Here is a 15036-nt window from a genome sequence, read left to right as displayed (position 1 = left end):
TCGCGAATAACTTTTGTTTTGGAAAATTTTCACCAAAATGATTTGTGTACGCTTGTAACCAATATAATGAGCTGTCACTGGAATAATTTTAACGGCTGTCGGACGAGTGGCTTAGAAATGACAGCAGTTTGAATTTGGTTGCTGGTTTTTCATCTCACCCTATTTTAGAATTTACAAAGTTTCTGTGCAGTAAATTATTTTCTTTAAAAATATTGATATTTTGTGTGGGGAGGTACCAGAAGGAGTAGACCGATTTTGCTCATCTTCGAACTCGATCTAAGTTTGACAAACATATTACAATGTACCAAGTTTGGATCAAATCGGATACTCCCTTCGAGAGTTATAGCCAGCCAGCCTTCCAGTCAGATGGGCGGACATCACTAGATCGACTCCAAATGTCCAGAAACGGATTTGGTCCAAAGAGACCTAGAGCCTAGAGTTATTTTGATGAGACACTTTTTGGCCGTATCAAAAGATATATACCCTCTCTAGCCATACGGCTGAGGGTATAAAAATTGCAATTGCAAAATTTTGTGTTTATAATTTTTAATACAAATTAGTTAGATTTTTATGTTAAAAAATGGCGTAAAAAAGAAAAGAACCTAGACCTATTTTTAGTATAAATAAATACCACAATGTCGCACCTCATCTTCACAACAATTTGGCCCTTCCAGCGAAAGTGATTTCCCTTTCTTCTCCGAACAAAACATATTTTGAATAAATGCAATTAAGTAAATTAATTTAAGCAATGCCATGTAATGATTTGCATATTCATAAAAAATACATGCGGAAAACATACACACACACACACAGCCACACGCACACACAAAAACTCCCCATACATTATCTGAATTGTGAGATTCATAGAAAATGTAAATGTTAAACGTAACTTAATTTATATGAATGACATTTATTCAACACACTAATACAAACACAAATTTGCCCATTTTACAATCCTTTGCATCATTCACGCACACACACACATTCATACATATATCATCATTCCCATACAATGGCCAGCAAGGTTTCTTGCGTGCCAAAAGGTATTGCAAAGTATGTGAATATGGGTGTGTGTGTGTGTATTTAAGAAAACGAAAAATTATTCTTAACTGAAACCAAGAAAGACCTTGAATTTGCATGAAAAGAATTTGAAGAAAGTTTTGTCATTTGACTTTATTAAATTAACTCAAACAATGGACGTAGAATTTTGCAGGAAAAGAAAATCCGTATTAAAGGGTTTCCGCAGACGGCAGTGGAGACTGCGAGAAGACCTACATGAGGAGGTCAGTATTGTGTTGAATAAAATAAAATTAGAAAATTATAATTTACACAATTTTTTATATCCTCAGCCTCAAAACGTGCCTAGTCGAAACAACGGTTATAGACCTTGGGTCTCTTTGTACCAAATCCGTTTCAGGACATTTGTAGACGATCTAGCGATGTCCGCCCGTTCGTCTGTCTGTCTAACTGGTGCGCACGAAAACTCTCGAAGGAAGTACCCGATTTGGTCCAAACTTTGTACATCATAATATTTTTGTCAAACTTAGATCGAGCTCGGAGATGGGCAATATCGGTCCACTCCTTCTTGTACCTGCCCCTGCACAGAAAGAGAAATAATTATCCGATTTTGCTCCAACTTTGAAAACCATAAAATATGCGTCAGTGCTAGGTCAGGTGTGAAAGTGGACAATATCGGTTCACTCCATCAAGTGCCTCCCCCACAATTGGTCAAAATTTTGAATATAAAATATGATGTAAGGATCCGAATATCTTAAAATTTCACACATTCCAATATTTTTTTTAAACCGAGATATGTTGATAAGATGGAATATATCGATCCTCTCCTTCTGCTACCTCCCCCACAAAGGGTTTACATTTTAAATATCTATGAAGCTCATCTGATTCCATTCAGATTTGGCACATCAAAATGTTTCTATTAACACTAGATCTGTTATAAAGGTGGTTGAGATCGGACCATTCATTATGATATCTCCCCCCCAAGGGGTAAATTTTTTTAATAAATAAAATGATTATAATGTCCGTAATAATCATCCGGTTCAAGATGGTAGAGATTGGACCCCCCCACATAGGGTTCAAATTTTGAAAAACAAAAGCTTAATCAAAGAGACATAAGCATCCAACTATTTTCAAATTTCAAATTTTTTGCTAACACAAGATATATATCTGCGAACCCCTTCTGGTACCTCACCCACAAATGGTCACAATTATCAATTCCTTTATTTGTCATTCATTATGATTTCCCATAAAATTGGAGATAAATGTTCGATTTTCTTGTCATTTTGTCCATATAAGTATTTTTAACTGTATTTTTGGTCGACTATATCTGGTTATTCACGCACATTTTAACATTTTCTCAAAATTATCACATACTTCATATAAAGTGAAGAAGGTAGTCGATGTAGTCCAAGCCTGACACGTCGCAATATATGTATGATAATAATATAGGTCCGACTATATTGGCTCATATCTTCGGAACCTACTCCATAGAGAGTCAAAAATTTGATTAATCACACCAGAAGTCAAAATATGTGTAAACAATCGAACATTGGCTATCAGCAAGCCCGACATACACTTTTTAAAAAATCTTAGAATTCTTAAAATTCTAATTCATTTCTACGACACTCGTCCGACAGCTTTTAAAATTGTTCCAGTGACAGATCATTATATTCCTTACAAGCGTACAAAAGGATTTTGGTGAGCATTTTCCAAAAAAAAAATGGAATTTGATGATGGAATTCAATCGTGATAGTGTCATTTCTTTATATTTGGTTGGAAATCCACAAGTGGATATCGCTAGAGCACTCCAGCATTTAAATGTGAATAAATCTTTTATGTCTCGTACCATCGCTCGTTACCGTGATACTGGTAGCGTAGCCCGATGTCAACGATGAGGACGGAAGAAAACAGCAACATCAGCAGAAATATTCTAATCAAAAATGCTCTGTCTATTTGAAATTATTTTCAACAATTTTTGTGTGTCAAATTTTGACATGATTTCAATATAGCGTAGGACATCTGTCCTACGCCCCATTAGGGAAACTTATGCCCAACTTAAGAATGCTAGCTCTATGTGTTTTGCTGAATACAATAAATGACATTTCTTAGTACCTTTTAGTACACTAATAATTCGTATCTCTAAAAACTAATGCTTATCTTATCCCTATATGCTAATATTGACCCACTTGCTAGATTTCAAAATCCTAGCTTCGGCCGTTTTGACTGGGCGTTTAATCAGCCAGACACTGAAACATTTTCAAAAAATATGTTTCAAATAGAAAATTAACCGGTAAAGAAAGTCTTAAAGTCGGGTGGGGCCGATTTTATGATACCCTACACCACTTTGTTAATTTAGTAGAGCTCAGCATAACAATTAAAAGTTTTTACGGGAGAATTCAATCATACACGCTATGATTATAATTATAACTTAATGTTTAAAGGACTAAATATGCCGAAGCATTTGTATCTTTTAAATTTCGACTTGTATTGCCCATTTGGTGCAAAATTAATTTGAAATCGGATAAAAATATATATGGAAGCTATATTCAAATCTGAACCGATCTCGATCAAATTTGGGATAGATATTTCTGAGCTGTATTTGATATATTTCCCTGAATATCGTTGTTACGGAGTGCATATTACGGTTGTGGGTAACAAATATGACAAATCGGATTAACAATATATATGGGAGCTATTGCTATATCTGAACCGATCTTCACCAAATTTGGCATACTAGCTTCTAGACTCAATTCGGTCGTATGTGCCAAAGTCCATCCTATATTAGACATTTGGGGCACAATAAAATGTAAATCGGACGAAGTTATATATGGGAGCTATATCCATATCTGTACCGACCTCGATAAAATATAGCAAAGGTATTTCTGAACAGCATTTGATATATTTCCCTGAATATCGTTGTTACGGAGTGCATATTACGGCTGTGGGTAACAAATATAACAAATCGGATGAAAAATATATATGGGAGCTATAGCTATATCTGAACCGATTTCGATCAAATTTGGCATATTTATTTTCAGGCCTAATTTGGTTGTATTTGCAAGATTCCATACTATTCGGGCTGATATTACACGTTTGGTGCACAATAAAAGGCAAATCGGATGAAGATATATAAGGGAGCTATATCTAAATTTTTACCGATTATCTCCAATTCAATAGGGTTCGTCCTTGGACCAAACAAGTGGTTTGTGCAAAATATTATCTGGATCGGGCAATAAATGCGAACTGTACTTTGTTTACAAAAATTCATGGACAGACGGACAGACAGACGGACGGACATGCATACATCGACTCAGAATGTGATTCTATGCAGATTATCAAAAGGAACTATGGGTCTATCTCGTTTCTCTTTGCCTGTTACAAACAAATGCACAAAGACATAATACCCTGACCACCTTGTGGTGTAGGGTATAAAAATAAGTATCGAAATAGATGACGAATATGTGTAACTTATGAACCAGTGCCCATAGAAACCTTGGTATTGACGTCACCTTTCATATAAAGTTTGCAATAACAAAATCGGTTAACGCATCCTAGAGACCATCAATTATTTTATGTTTTTATAGAAATTCGTCCATAATATTTTGGGGGAAATATTCCTTAGCGAAAGATCTTAAAGATTGTAGGTCGAATTTTTATTTAAGGAAAGCCCGAATTCTTCTGAAAAATTTGAGCTGCGAAGTACCGAAATCAAGATGTAGCACTATATGGGACCTGTACTTAATAGTGGACCTATGTTGTCGATTTCAATATTTCTACAGGAAAACATGTTCTTTTTTTTCGAATTTATTAAACCTTTTCATAGAAGGTTCTAAAACGTTAAGTTCTATAAACACATACACACGTATTTTTTACAATTTTTCCTCCATTAATGAAGAAATGAGAATTGTTAGACATAATTTTATATTTTTTTTTATCCCGCTAAATATTTAACCTGTTTTTATCAAACTTAACTCACACGTGGATACTACTTTCACGTATTTCTGTAGGGTATACAAAATGAACAAATGTGCACACACGCATATATACATACATACATACTATGTAAACAACACTTACCATTGATTGCAAGACACGTGAAAATCTAGGAACCGGAGCCAAGAAACATTTCGGATTTGAATTCAAATGCAGATGAAAATGAAAATTCATAAATTCCAACTTTATTAGAAAATGCAGAGCACTGAAGAAGACAAACACAAGCAGTTGTAGGAACTAAGTTGAATGTTTCCAAAAAAATATACACACACACGCTCAAAACGGAAATGCTGGCACAATATTCACACACATGTGAGTACGTTCGGCCAGGCGTCTGTTTACAAATGCCAGCAAGTTCAAGGATACACTTATTTGAATGTCTCCACACTTGGGCAGCAGTTTATTGGTTTTGTTTTATTATCATATTCTATTTTTGTTGGTTGTTTCTATTGTTGTTCTTGTTGTTGTTGTTTTGTTGAAGAGATTTTCATTAACACACAAAAGACAGCCGGAGAATATCTGTTTGGCCGCATGGAAAAACAATTGCCACAACACCAGAACACTTTATCACCAACACTGGCTGGCTTATGGTGTCGGCACATATATACACCCGCCTGCCTGCCTGCCTGGAATGCAAGGACGTATGGATGTTGTTATCCTTCTTGTTGTTGTTTCAAATCTCCAGTTTGGTTACATATTTTGCTGTAGTTCTTGTTGTTTTTACGGATGATAAATGTGTTTGTTATTGTTACAAATTATATGTTGTTATTATTATTACTGTTGTTGTTGTTCTTGACTGAAACGATATCTCTGCCACTGTAGTTGAATCTTTTATATTTTGTTTGTTCACTTTTCCTTGGCTTTGTCCTTTTTTATTTCTTGTTGTCAAACACACGAATTCAAATTATTTTATTAGTATTTGTTTTTTTTTTTCGTTCTTTTGTATTTTTCTGTTATTTCATTTCATTTCATACTTCTTTTTGTTTTCTATTCTTTTTTTCGGTTTGTCTGGAAATAAATATGATTTGATTCATAGGAAAAAAATATTATTTTAAATTTATTTAATTACAACTGTCTGGAAAAATATTGCACAAGCGTACTTTGTTTTCTTTTTTTTTGGCGAAAGTTTGTTTGGGAATTTAATATGCTTAAAGTTATTATTTTAGAATTTATTTTCGATCCTTTGTTGGTATTGTTGGCTATTTTAAATCGTGCTCAGTGCAAGGTTTTGTAGAAAAACTTTTCGGGCTTCAATTTTTGAAAAAAAAGGAAATTTAATAAACTTTCTACAAACGTGTCTAGGAAATGAAACAAAAATATACGTGAAATAGATAAACGCTGGAATTGTAATTTTCCGATTTTGGTAAGTGTAGAAATTGTTTTGAAATTCAAAAAAAAAAAAAAAAATTGTCAGATATGCTCCACTAACGATTTTTTTTCGATGTCCGCAAATCTAGTTTTGGAAAAAAATCTTAGAAATGTCTTTAATTATTTGATTGGGGTTCGCTTAAAGGTGCGTGCATCTATGTAGCTCATCACCATTTGCCGCATCCCAATATTTCCATGTCCATAGAAATTACAACTCTTACGAAAAAATTAATGGTAGAAGATAGCACATGTGGCATTTTCGAAAAAGTGTTTTTCTTCGAAACTGGTAAGAGATATTGAATAACTTTTAAACTTTTTACACAAATCCAGCTCAAATCAGTGCAACTTGTTCGATATTCGAAATTTGTAACTCTCTCTAATACAGTCGAAAATACAGACTTTCCAAAATTGAAGTGAAGCTAAAAAGTGTCAGTCGGTTTTGCCGACCGATGTATACCCTATGCCAATGTTCGATTATTTAATTATATTTTGACTTCTGTTATGATTATTCAAATTGTTCCATCTATGGAGTAGGTTCCGAAGAAATGGACTAATATTGTCAATTTCGTATAGGACCTAAATAAATATGATATAAATATTGAGACGTGCCAGGTTTCGACTATATTGGTTACTTCCTTCACTTTATATGAGATATGTGATAATTTTTAGAAAATGTCAACATTGTCGTGAGGTACTAAATATAGTCGGCCAAAGTATTCTATTTTCATGCTTCATCTAATACAGATTAAAATATTGGTATGGCCAAAATAATAAGAATGTCGAACATTTATATCTAATTTATGGAAAATCAGAAATTCCATATTCATCTCAGGTTTCTGGCAAAGAGAGAAATATTGAGATATAGCAAATTGCAAAGAATCGCTGACTTGTTTCGCAAGTTATGACCGATAAAAATATTGAAACTTGTGACCCTTTTGTGGCTGAGATAACAGAAGGGGTTCGCAGATATATATCATCTTCACAACAAATCTTGTGTTAGCAAAAATTGTGTATGTGTGAAATTTGAAGAGGGTTGGATGCTTATTTCGCCTTCTTGATCTTTTTTTTTAAACTTTGAACCCTTAGTAGGGACGTACCAGAAGAAATGGTCCGATCTCTACCATCATTATAACAGATCGTGTGTTGACGAACATATTATAATATAAGCTTAATGGATATTCAAAATATTGACACTTTGTGGGGGAGGTACCACAAGAAGTTGACCAATAAATCCCATCTTTACAGTAGACCTTCGACCCTTTGTGGAGGACGTACCAGAAGGAATGGTCCGATATGTACCATCTCTATATCAGATCTTGTGTTGATAGAAAAATTGAGATGAGCAAAGACTGAATGCAATTGAATGTTAATTTCGCGTCTCATTAGCTTCATCGATATTCAAAATTTTGACCCTTTGTGGGGAATGTACCGATATATTTCATCTTCTCATCAGACCTTGGGTTAATAAAAATTCTGGAATGTGTGTAATTTGAAGATGATCGGACTCTTAAATCACATTTTATAAGAGTTAAAATTATTCAAAATTTTGACCCTTTGTGCGGTAGGTACTTGATGAAGTAAACCGACATTGTTCATTTTCGCACCTGACGTAGCACTGATGCAAATATTACGATTGGCAAAGTGGGAGCAAAATTGGAAATTTCGGTGCAGAAAAAAATATACATATTTTTAAAAATTTCGACTTTTTGTGTGAGAGGAGGATTTTGCCCATTATCGAACTCGATCTATATTTGACAATAATATTACGATGTACCGAGCTTGAACCGAATCCGATACTCCCTTCGAGACTAATCGTGCGCACCAGTCAGACAGACAGAGAGACGGACGGATGGACGGACACCGCTAGATCGACTCCAAATGTCCTGAAATAGATTTGGCCCAAAGAGACCTAGGGTCTAAACCCGTTATTTCGATGAGGCATGTTTTGGCCGTATCAAATGATATATACCCTCTCTAACCATATGGCTGATGGTATAAAAAAACCTTAAATGATGGAGGATATAAAAAGTAGAGTTGTTCCGTTCCGAGGACTCCGATCGTTTGTATTAAAACTTTGCGTATGAGTGATATGAAATATATGAACTGTAGGAAATCACTCACACGTTTAAAAAAACTTGTGATTGACTCAACTCTAATAAAAACTACAATCCGATCGAACTCATTTTTCGTTGACCCTCAGCCACATGGGGGATTATATGAGCCTCAATTCTGGATGTTTAAAATATTATTTCAGAATAAATGCCATATGACGTTAATTGTATATTTATTAATCACATTTCTTCAAGGTATATGACAGCCTTAATCGTAAACTTTTTAACCATTTTTAAAGAAAAAATCCGAGCCACAGGAGAAGATGTTTTAACGATGTTATTTTGAAATTATAAGAATTCTTGTTGGAAATTTTAAAATCTAAAAATTGTATAAATTTATATTTTTTACTTTTTATTTGTGACTATCAGCGTTCCAATAGGCCTTTTATACATTATTTTTCAAAGAGTATCAGAGTCTAATAGGGGACTTTTAACCATATACAGGGTGAGATGAAAAAACTTCAACCAAGTTCAGACGAATGCTCTCATTTCTGAGCCACTCGTCCGACAGCTGTACAAATTATTCCAGTGACAGCTCATTATATTGTTTTCAAGCGTACAAAAGCATATTGGTGAGAAATTTCCGAAAAAAGTTATTCCTGATGGAATTCAAGCGTGATAGTGTGATTTCTTTATATTTGGCTGGAAAACCACAAGTGGCTATCGTTAGAGCATTCCTGCATTTAAGTGTGAATAAATCTTTTGTGTTTCATACCGTCGCTCGTTACCGTGATGCTGGTAGCGTAGCCCGACGTCAAGGAAGTGGACGGACAAAAACAGCAACATCAACAGAAATGGTTCGAAAAGCAAAGAAGCGACTTTATTGAAACCCGCATCGTAGGGGCCGATAAATGGCTTGTGAGCTGAACATATCCCAATATTCCAATCGGCAAATATTGAAAAATGAGCTACCCCGAGCGATTGAAATTCCAAAAAGTGCAAGATCTTTGACCGCAACAGAAAGAAAATAGACTCAAAAGAGCTAAAGAGTTGCTTCGCTTGGCCGAAAGTGGTGGACTGCCGAATTTGGTTTTCTCCGATGAGAAAACATTCGTTGTCCAGCAGTTTGTAAATAAACAAAATGATCGTGTTTACTTGCCAAAGAGGTCAGCTGAAAATGTGCACCTTCGGTTGGCCACCAGAACTCAAGCGTCGGCCATAGTGATGGTGTGGTATGGCGGTCCACACCATCACAGCCGATGGTCGCTCTCCGCTCGTATTAATCAACCGTGGCATCAGAAGAGCCGAGCAACATTCGGACAGCGTGTGACGGTTTCATTGGCCGTTTGAAGGCCATAATTGGTGGCAAAGATGACTAATTCGAACAAATCTAAACTTATTCTAAAATTTGATGCTATTTACGATATTTTTTGCTTTCATTCAATAAAATTAAAAGAAAAAATGTAAATGAAAAAATGTAAAATGGCGTTTGACTTTGTTGCAGTTTTTTTTATCTCACCCTGTATGTTGAAAACATTGGCAGAGTGTATACATCTGTCGACAAAACCGACTGATACTATTTAACTTATTTTTTGTTCTTTACCTTTAAAACTTTCACTTTTAACGAGTCTTTAAAATTGTTAACCGTTTATTTAAACATTATTAAATTTACGTCGTTATTCTTCCTTTCCTTACCCCGTTATAGCCTTAGATTTTTTTTTTGATTTATTTCTGTATTTATGTTGTTTTGTTCAAAATGATTGATATTTTTCGAAAAGACAGCCATTATCAAAATAAAATTCTCAAACTGCCAGCCATGCTTGACTGCGAAGACTTTTGCTGCTGGAGGAAGATAATAAAATGCTTCGTATGGTTTATTTTTTCCAGGCGGTAAATTTGATTTTTTTTTTTTCAACAATTGTTTTGTGGCGTAAACAAGGAACTTTGTCGTTTTATTTAGGGAGGGGGAGATTTTAAACAAAATGGTGTTGGTGTTACTTCACATGGTTTTCTTTGGGAAAAGGGCAATTTTAGCCTGGGATGCTCGCAAAATTGCGTGTGCGTTTGCATTTGCCACAGGCATGGCTGCGCTAACCAAAAATTTGGTATGAGAGAAAGTCCGTGTGTGTGTGTGCGTTTTTGTATAAATTCAAAATGGCTCATACGTCAAGTGAGCTGACATTTGCGTGTTTGTTTTTTTTTTTCTTTTTTTCGTTGAATGTACCTTTTTTGTCATGCCATGTACTGCGTGCCAACTGACACACACACACACACTCGCTCACACATGTGGATGCTCAGCCATTGTTTGGCGTTCTGTGTTTCATGAAATGTTGCATGTAACTTGATAAGCATGAAATTTAAAGTTATTTGGCATTAACAACCCAAAAGAATGTCAACATCAACGCTTATAGCACCTAACTGTTTAAATGTTATGTACTTTTTATGATTTGCTGTTGTTGTCGTTGTTGTCGCTGTTTGAAGGACATTGATTAATGCGAACATTGTTATTACATTAAATTGTGTTGAAATTTAAATATTTCGCTTAGAGGCAATGAATGACATGCACAATAGTAAAGGGTTAATTTTTAAGTGCATATGCTGAAATTCTAGGGCAATAGTTGGTATTCAATGGGCCATGAGCAGACAACAAAGTTCATTTATTAGTGGCCAAAGATGGTAATATTTACCAGTGGGTTAGGTAGGAAATATATAGAAGCTATAACTATATCTGAAACGATTTTGTCCAAACTTGACAGACTTTATTCTAAACGGAGCTTGAAGGTATAATCCAAAGTTTAATCTCATTACACATTCTTTGGCTTTTAGGTATTTATACCCTACACCACAAGGTGATCAAGGTATTATGTCTTTGTGCATTTGTTTGTAACAGGCAAACAGGAAACGAGATAGACCCTTAGTTCCTTTTGATGATCTGCATAGAACCACTTTCTGAGTCGATTTATGCATGTCCATCCGTCCGTCCGTCATTCCATGTATTTTTGTAAACAAACAGGTCGCATTTATTGGACGAATCCCATTAAAATTGAACAACAACGATATTTGGAAAAAAATACCAAACACAACTCATAAATACCTTTGCTAAATTACATGGAGATCGGTGTAGATTTGGATATTGCTCCCATATATATCTTCTTCCAATTAAGCTTTTATTGTGCAGCAAACGTTTAATATTAGCCCCAATAGGATGGAATTTGGCACTTACGATCAAATTGAGTCTAGAAACAAGTTAGTCAAATTTGGTGAATATCGGTTCAGATATAACTACAGGTCCCATATATATTGCTCATCCGATTTGTTGCCGCAATATGCACACCGTAGTAACGATATTCGGGGAAACATATCAAAACAGCCAAATTTTATCGAGAACGGTTAAAATTGTGATATAGCTCCCAAATATATATTTATCCGATTTGAATTAAATTGTACAACAAATTGGTAATACAAGCCCGAATTGTAAAGGCATAAATGCCTCGGCATATTTAGTAAAAATAGATTCAGAGGAGGATATTCCTCTTATATATTTGTTCTTTTGGACTTTAAATTATAATTTTAATCGTAGTTGGTATGATTTAATTCTCTCAAATTCCTTACACTTAATATGCAAAGTGATGTAGGGTATCATAAAGCCGACCCCGCCCGACTTTAAGATTTTCTTTACTGGTTTTATGCTGTATCTGATATATAGTATCGAATCCCAATATTATATATGTCTCTAGAAGCCTAAAATGTCAATATGTGAGCTATAGCAATATCAAAATTGATTTTCACCATATTTAAAATACTCATTTCTAGTACAATATAAGTTAAGGAGAGCGAAGATTTTTATGACAGCTGAGCTAAATTCAAACCCCATTATAAAAAAATGCAATAAGGTCCGTACATGCAATTTGCAAACTTTTGCCTTGATCGAACAATAATGCGACCTGAACTTAGGTTTCAAACTATTAATATATGGACAAAAGGACAGCCAGACAGATCGAAAGAAACACAGACATTCATTTACCACCCCAGAATGTGAATATGACTACAGACAAATAAAGGGTGAGATAACATAACTGCAACAAAGTCAAACGCCATAATTTTTTTATTTTAATTTTATTGAATGAAAGCAACAAATGTCGGAAATAGCATCAAATTTTAAAATAAGTTTATATTTGTTCGAATTGGTCACCTTTGGCACGAATTATGGCCTTAAAACTGCCAAAGAAACCGTCACACGCTGCCCGAAGTTGTTCTTCGGTAATTTGGGCCATTCCCAGCGAAGCGCTTGCTTGAGGTGATCGACACCTTGGTAATTTTTAGTCCCAACCCTGCTTTCCAAAATACACCAGACACAATAGTCCAACGGATTGGTATCGGTAGATTTTGGTGGTCATTGTGCGCTGGAAATCAAGCGAGAAACCTCATTTTGTAAACATTCTTGGGTGGCGGAATGTCCAATGTCTGCGCCCAAAATGGTTGCGTGCCCAGTGCTTTAATAAACCTTCCAGAATATTTTCGCTATAATATTCGGCATTTATTCTGATGCCACAGTCGATTAATACGAGCGGAAAGCGACCATCGGCTGTTATGGCGGCCCACACCATCATCATGACCGGCGCTTGAGTTCTGATGGCCAACCGAAGGTGCACATTTGCAGCTGACCTCTTTGGCAAGTAAACACGATCATTTTGTTTGTTTACGAATGTTTTCTCATCGGAGAAAACCAAATTCGGCAGTTCACCACATTCGGCCAAGCGAAGCAAATCTTTAGCTCTTTTGAGTTTATTTTCTTTATGTTGCGGAATTTCAATGGCTTCTTTTGGAATTTTAATGGTTGTACCCCGAGCTTATTTTTAAATATTTGCCGAATGGATTATTGCTATATGTTCCTCTCACGAGCCATTTTTCTGCCACTGCGACGCGGGTTTCGATCAAGTCGCTTCTTTACTTTTCGAACCATCGGATTTTATGATCGTTTTGGTTATTCAAAAATTTGACCCGTTTTCGGGGAGGTACCAGACGGAAGGGTCCGATCTCTACCATCTTTATAAAAAATCTTGTGTTGAAAGAAATATTCAAATCTGCCAAGCCTGAATGAAATCGGATGTTAATTTCATTTTTATGAGCTTCTTATATATATAAAATGGTGACCCTTCTATGGGGGAGGTACTTGATGGAGTGGCCGGATATATTCCATCTTCACCGCAGATCTTGTGTTTGCTAGAAATAATAGGATGTGAGAAATATGAAAAGAACCGGGGGCTCATTTCGGATTTTATTATAGTTTTGGTTTTTCAAAACTTTGACCCTTTGTGGGGAAGGTACCAGGAAGAATCTAGGAATCTACCATCTTTATAACAGATTTTGTGTTGATAGAAATATTGAGATGTGCCAAGTAAGAATGGAATCGGGTGTTAATTTCGCGTATAATGAGCTTCATGTCTCGACCGCTCCAAAATTTCGACCCTTTGTGGGGGAGGTACCAGAAGGACTGGGCCGATATATAGCATCTAAACACCAAATACTGCGTCAACAATAAAAATATTGAGATGTGTGAACTTTTAGGACTGTCTATTATTATTTAAAATGTTCGTCCATTTTGGGCGAGGCCCTTGATAGAGTGGACCGATATTGTCCATTTTCGCCTAACCTAGCACTGATGCAAATATTAGGATTTACAAAGTTGGAGCAAATTTAGATTATCCGTTCTCTTCCAATGCGGTAAATTATTTACTTTGAAAATGTTAACATTTTGTGTGGGAGTGGAAGGAAGAAGGATGGATCGATGTTGTCCATCTACGAACTCGATCTAAGTTTTACAAAAATATTACGATGTACTAAGTTTGGAAAAAAATCGAATAATCCCTTCGAGAGTTACCGTTCGCATCAGCCAACCATTCAGACAGACAAACGGACATCGCTAGATCTACTCCAAATGTCCTGAAACGGATGTGGTGCAAAGAGACCTAGGGTCCGTTATTTCGACTAGGCACGCTTTGGCCGCACCAAATGTTATGTACCCTCTCTATCCAGCATTACCCATTACAATATATCTGATCTGCCATAGGAAACGTATAGTTAACATTCTCAATTATTGTCGTCATCACATAATATAATTGAGAAAGGTATCCTATTGGCAATACTCTGTATGGAAGATTACAAGCTCTGCCCTCTGGTCAGAAACAGCCTCAATTAATCGAAATAAAAAATCAATAGTTAAAGGTTATTTCCAGGCAGGTTGACTAAAGGATTTCTAAGCTATCTACACTAAAAAAATCGATAAATCTTTCCAGGGTTTCTTCTGAATCTCTTCGTTTTTAAGGACAACGCTTTTCCTGTTTTGGAAATTGGTAATTCAATTAAATACCTTAACTAATAAAATCAGGTCAGCCTTCAGGATTCTCATCAGCCCCAAAAAATTTTTTTTTACAAATGATTATCCTCTATCCACATCATAGCTTTATGACCCCTATTAATATCTAAGAGCATTATATTTTGTTTCTTATCCTTGCGAGAGAAAAATCTACTTATTCCTTTGAAAAGTACTAAAAAATGAAGACAAAGTAGTTTTTGCTTTGTTTTTTTATTATTTCTCAAGTTTTTT

At 35.4% G+C, this 15036-nt stretch overlaps 1 protein-coding gene across 1 annotated transcript in view; it reads right to left on the bottom strand.

Annotated features, from left to right (window-relative positions):
* Positions 1–6004, bottom strand: part of LOC101894763 (dopamine receptor 2) — a 112667-nt gene extending 106663 nt beyond the window's left edge. Inside the window, exon 1 of the mRNA XM_059118536.1 lies at positions 5095–6004. The gene's annotated coding sequence lies outside the window, so the exon portion shown is untranslated. The remainder of the gene's footprint in view (positions 1–5094) is intronic.
* Between the last annotated feature and the right edge of the window lie 9032 nt (positions 6005–15036).

Source organism: Musca domestica, unplaced genomic scaffold, assembly GCF_030504385.1.
Source record: "Musca domestica strain aabys unplaced genomic scaffold, Musca_domestica.polishedcontigs.V.1.1 1, whole genome shotgun sequence".
NCBI lineage: Eukaryota > Metazoa > Arthropoda > Insecta > Diptera > Muscidae > Musca > Musca domestica.
The sequence above is the reverse complement of the archived record's forward strand: the minus strand, read 5'-3'. Positions and strand labels throughout refer to the sequence as shown.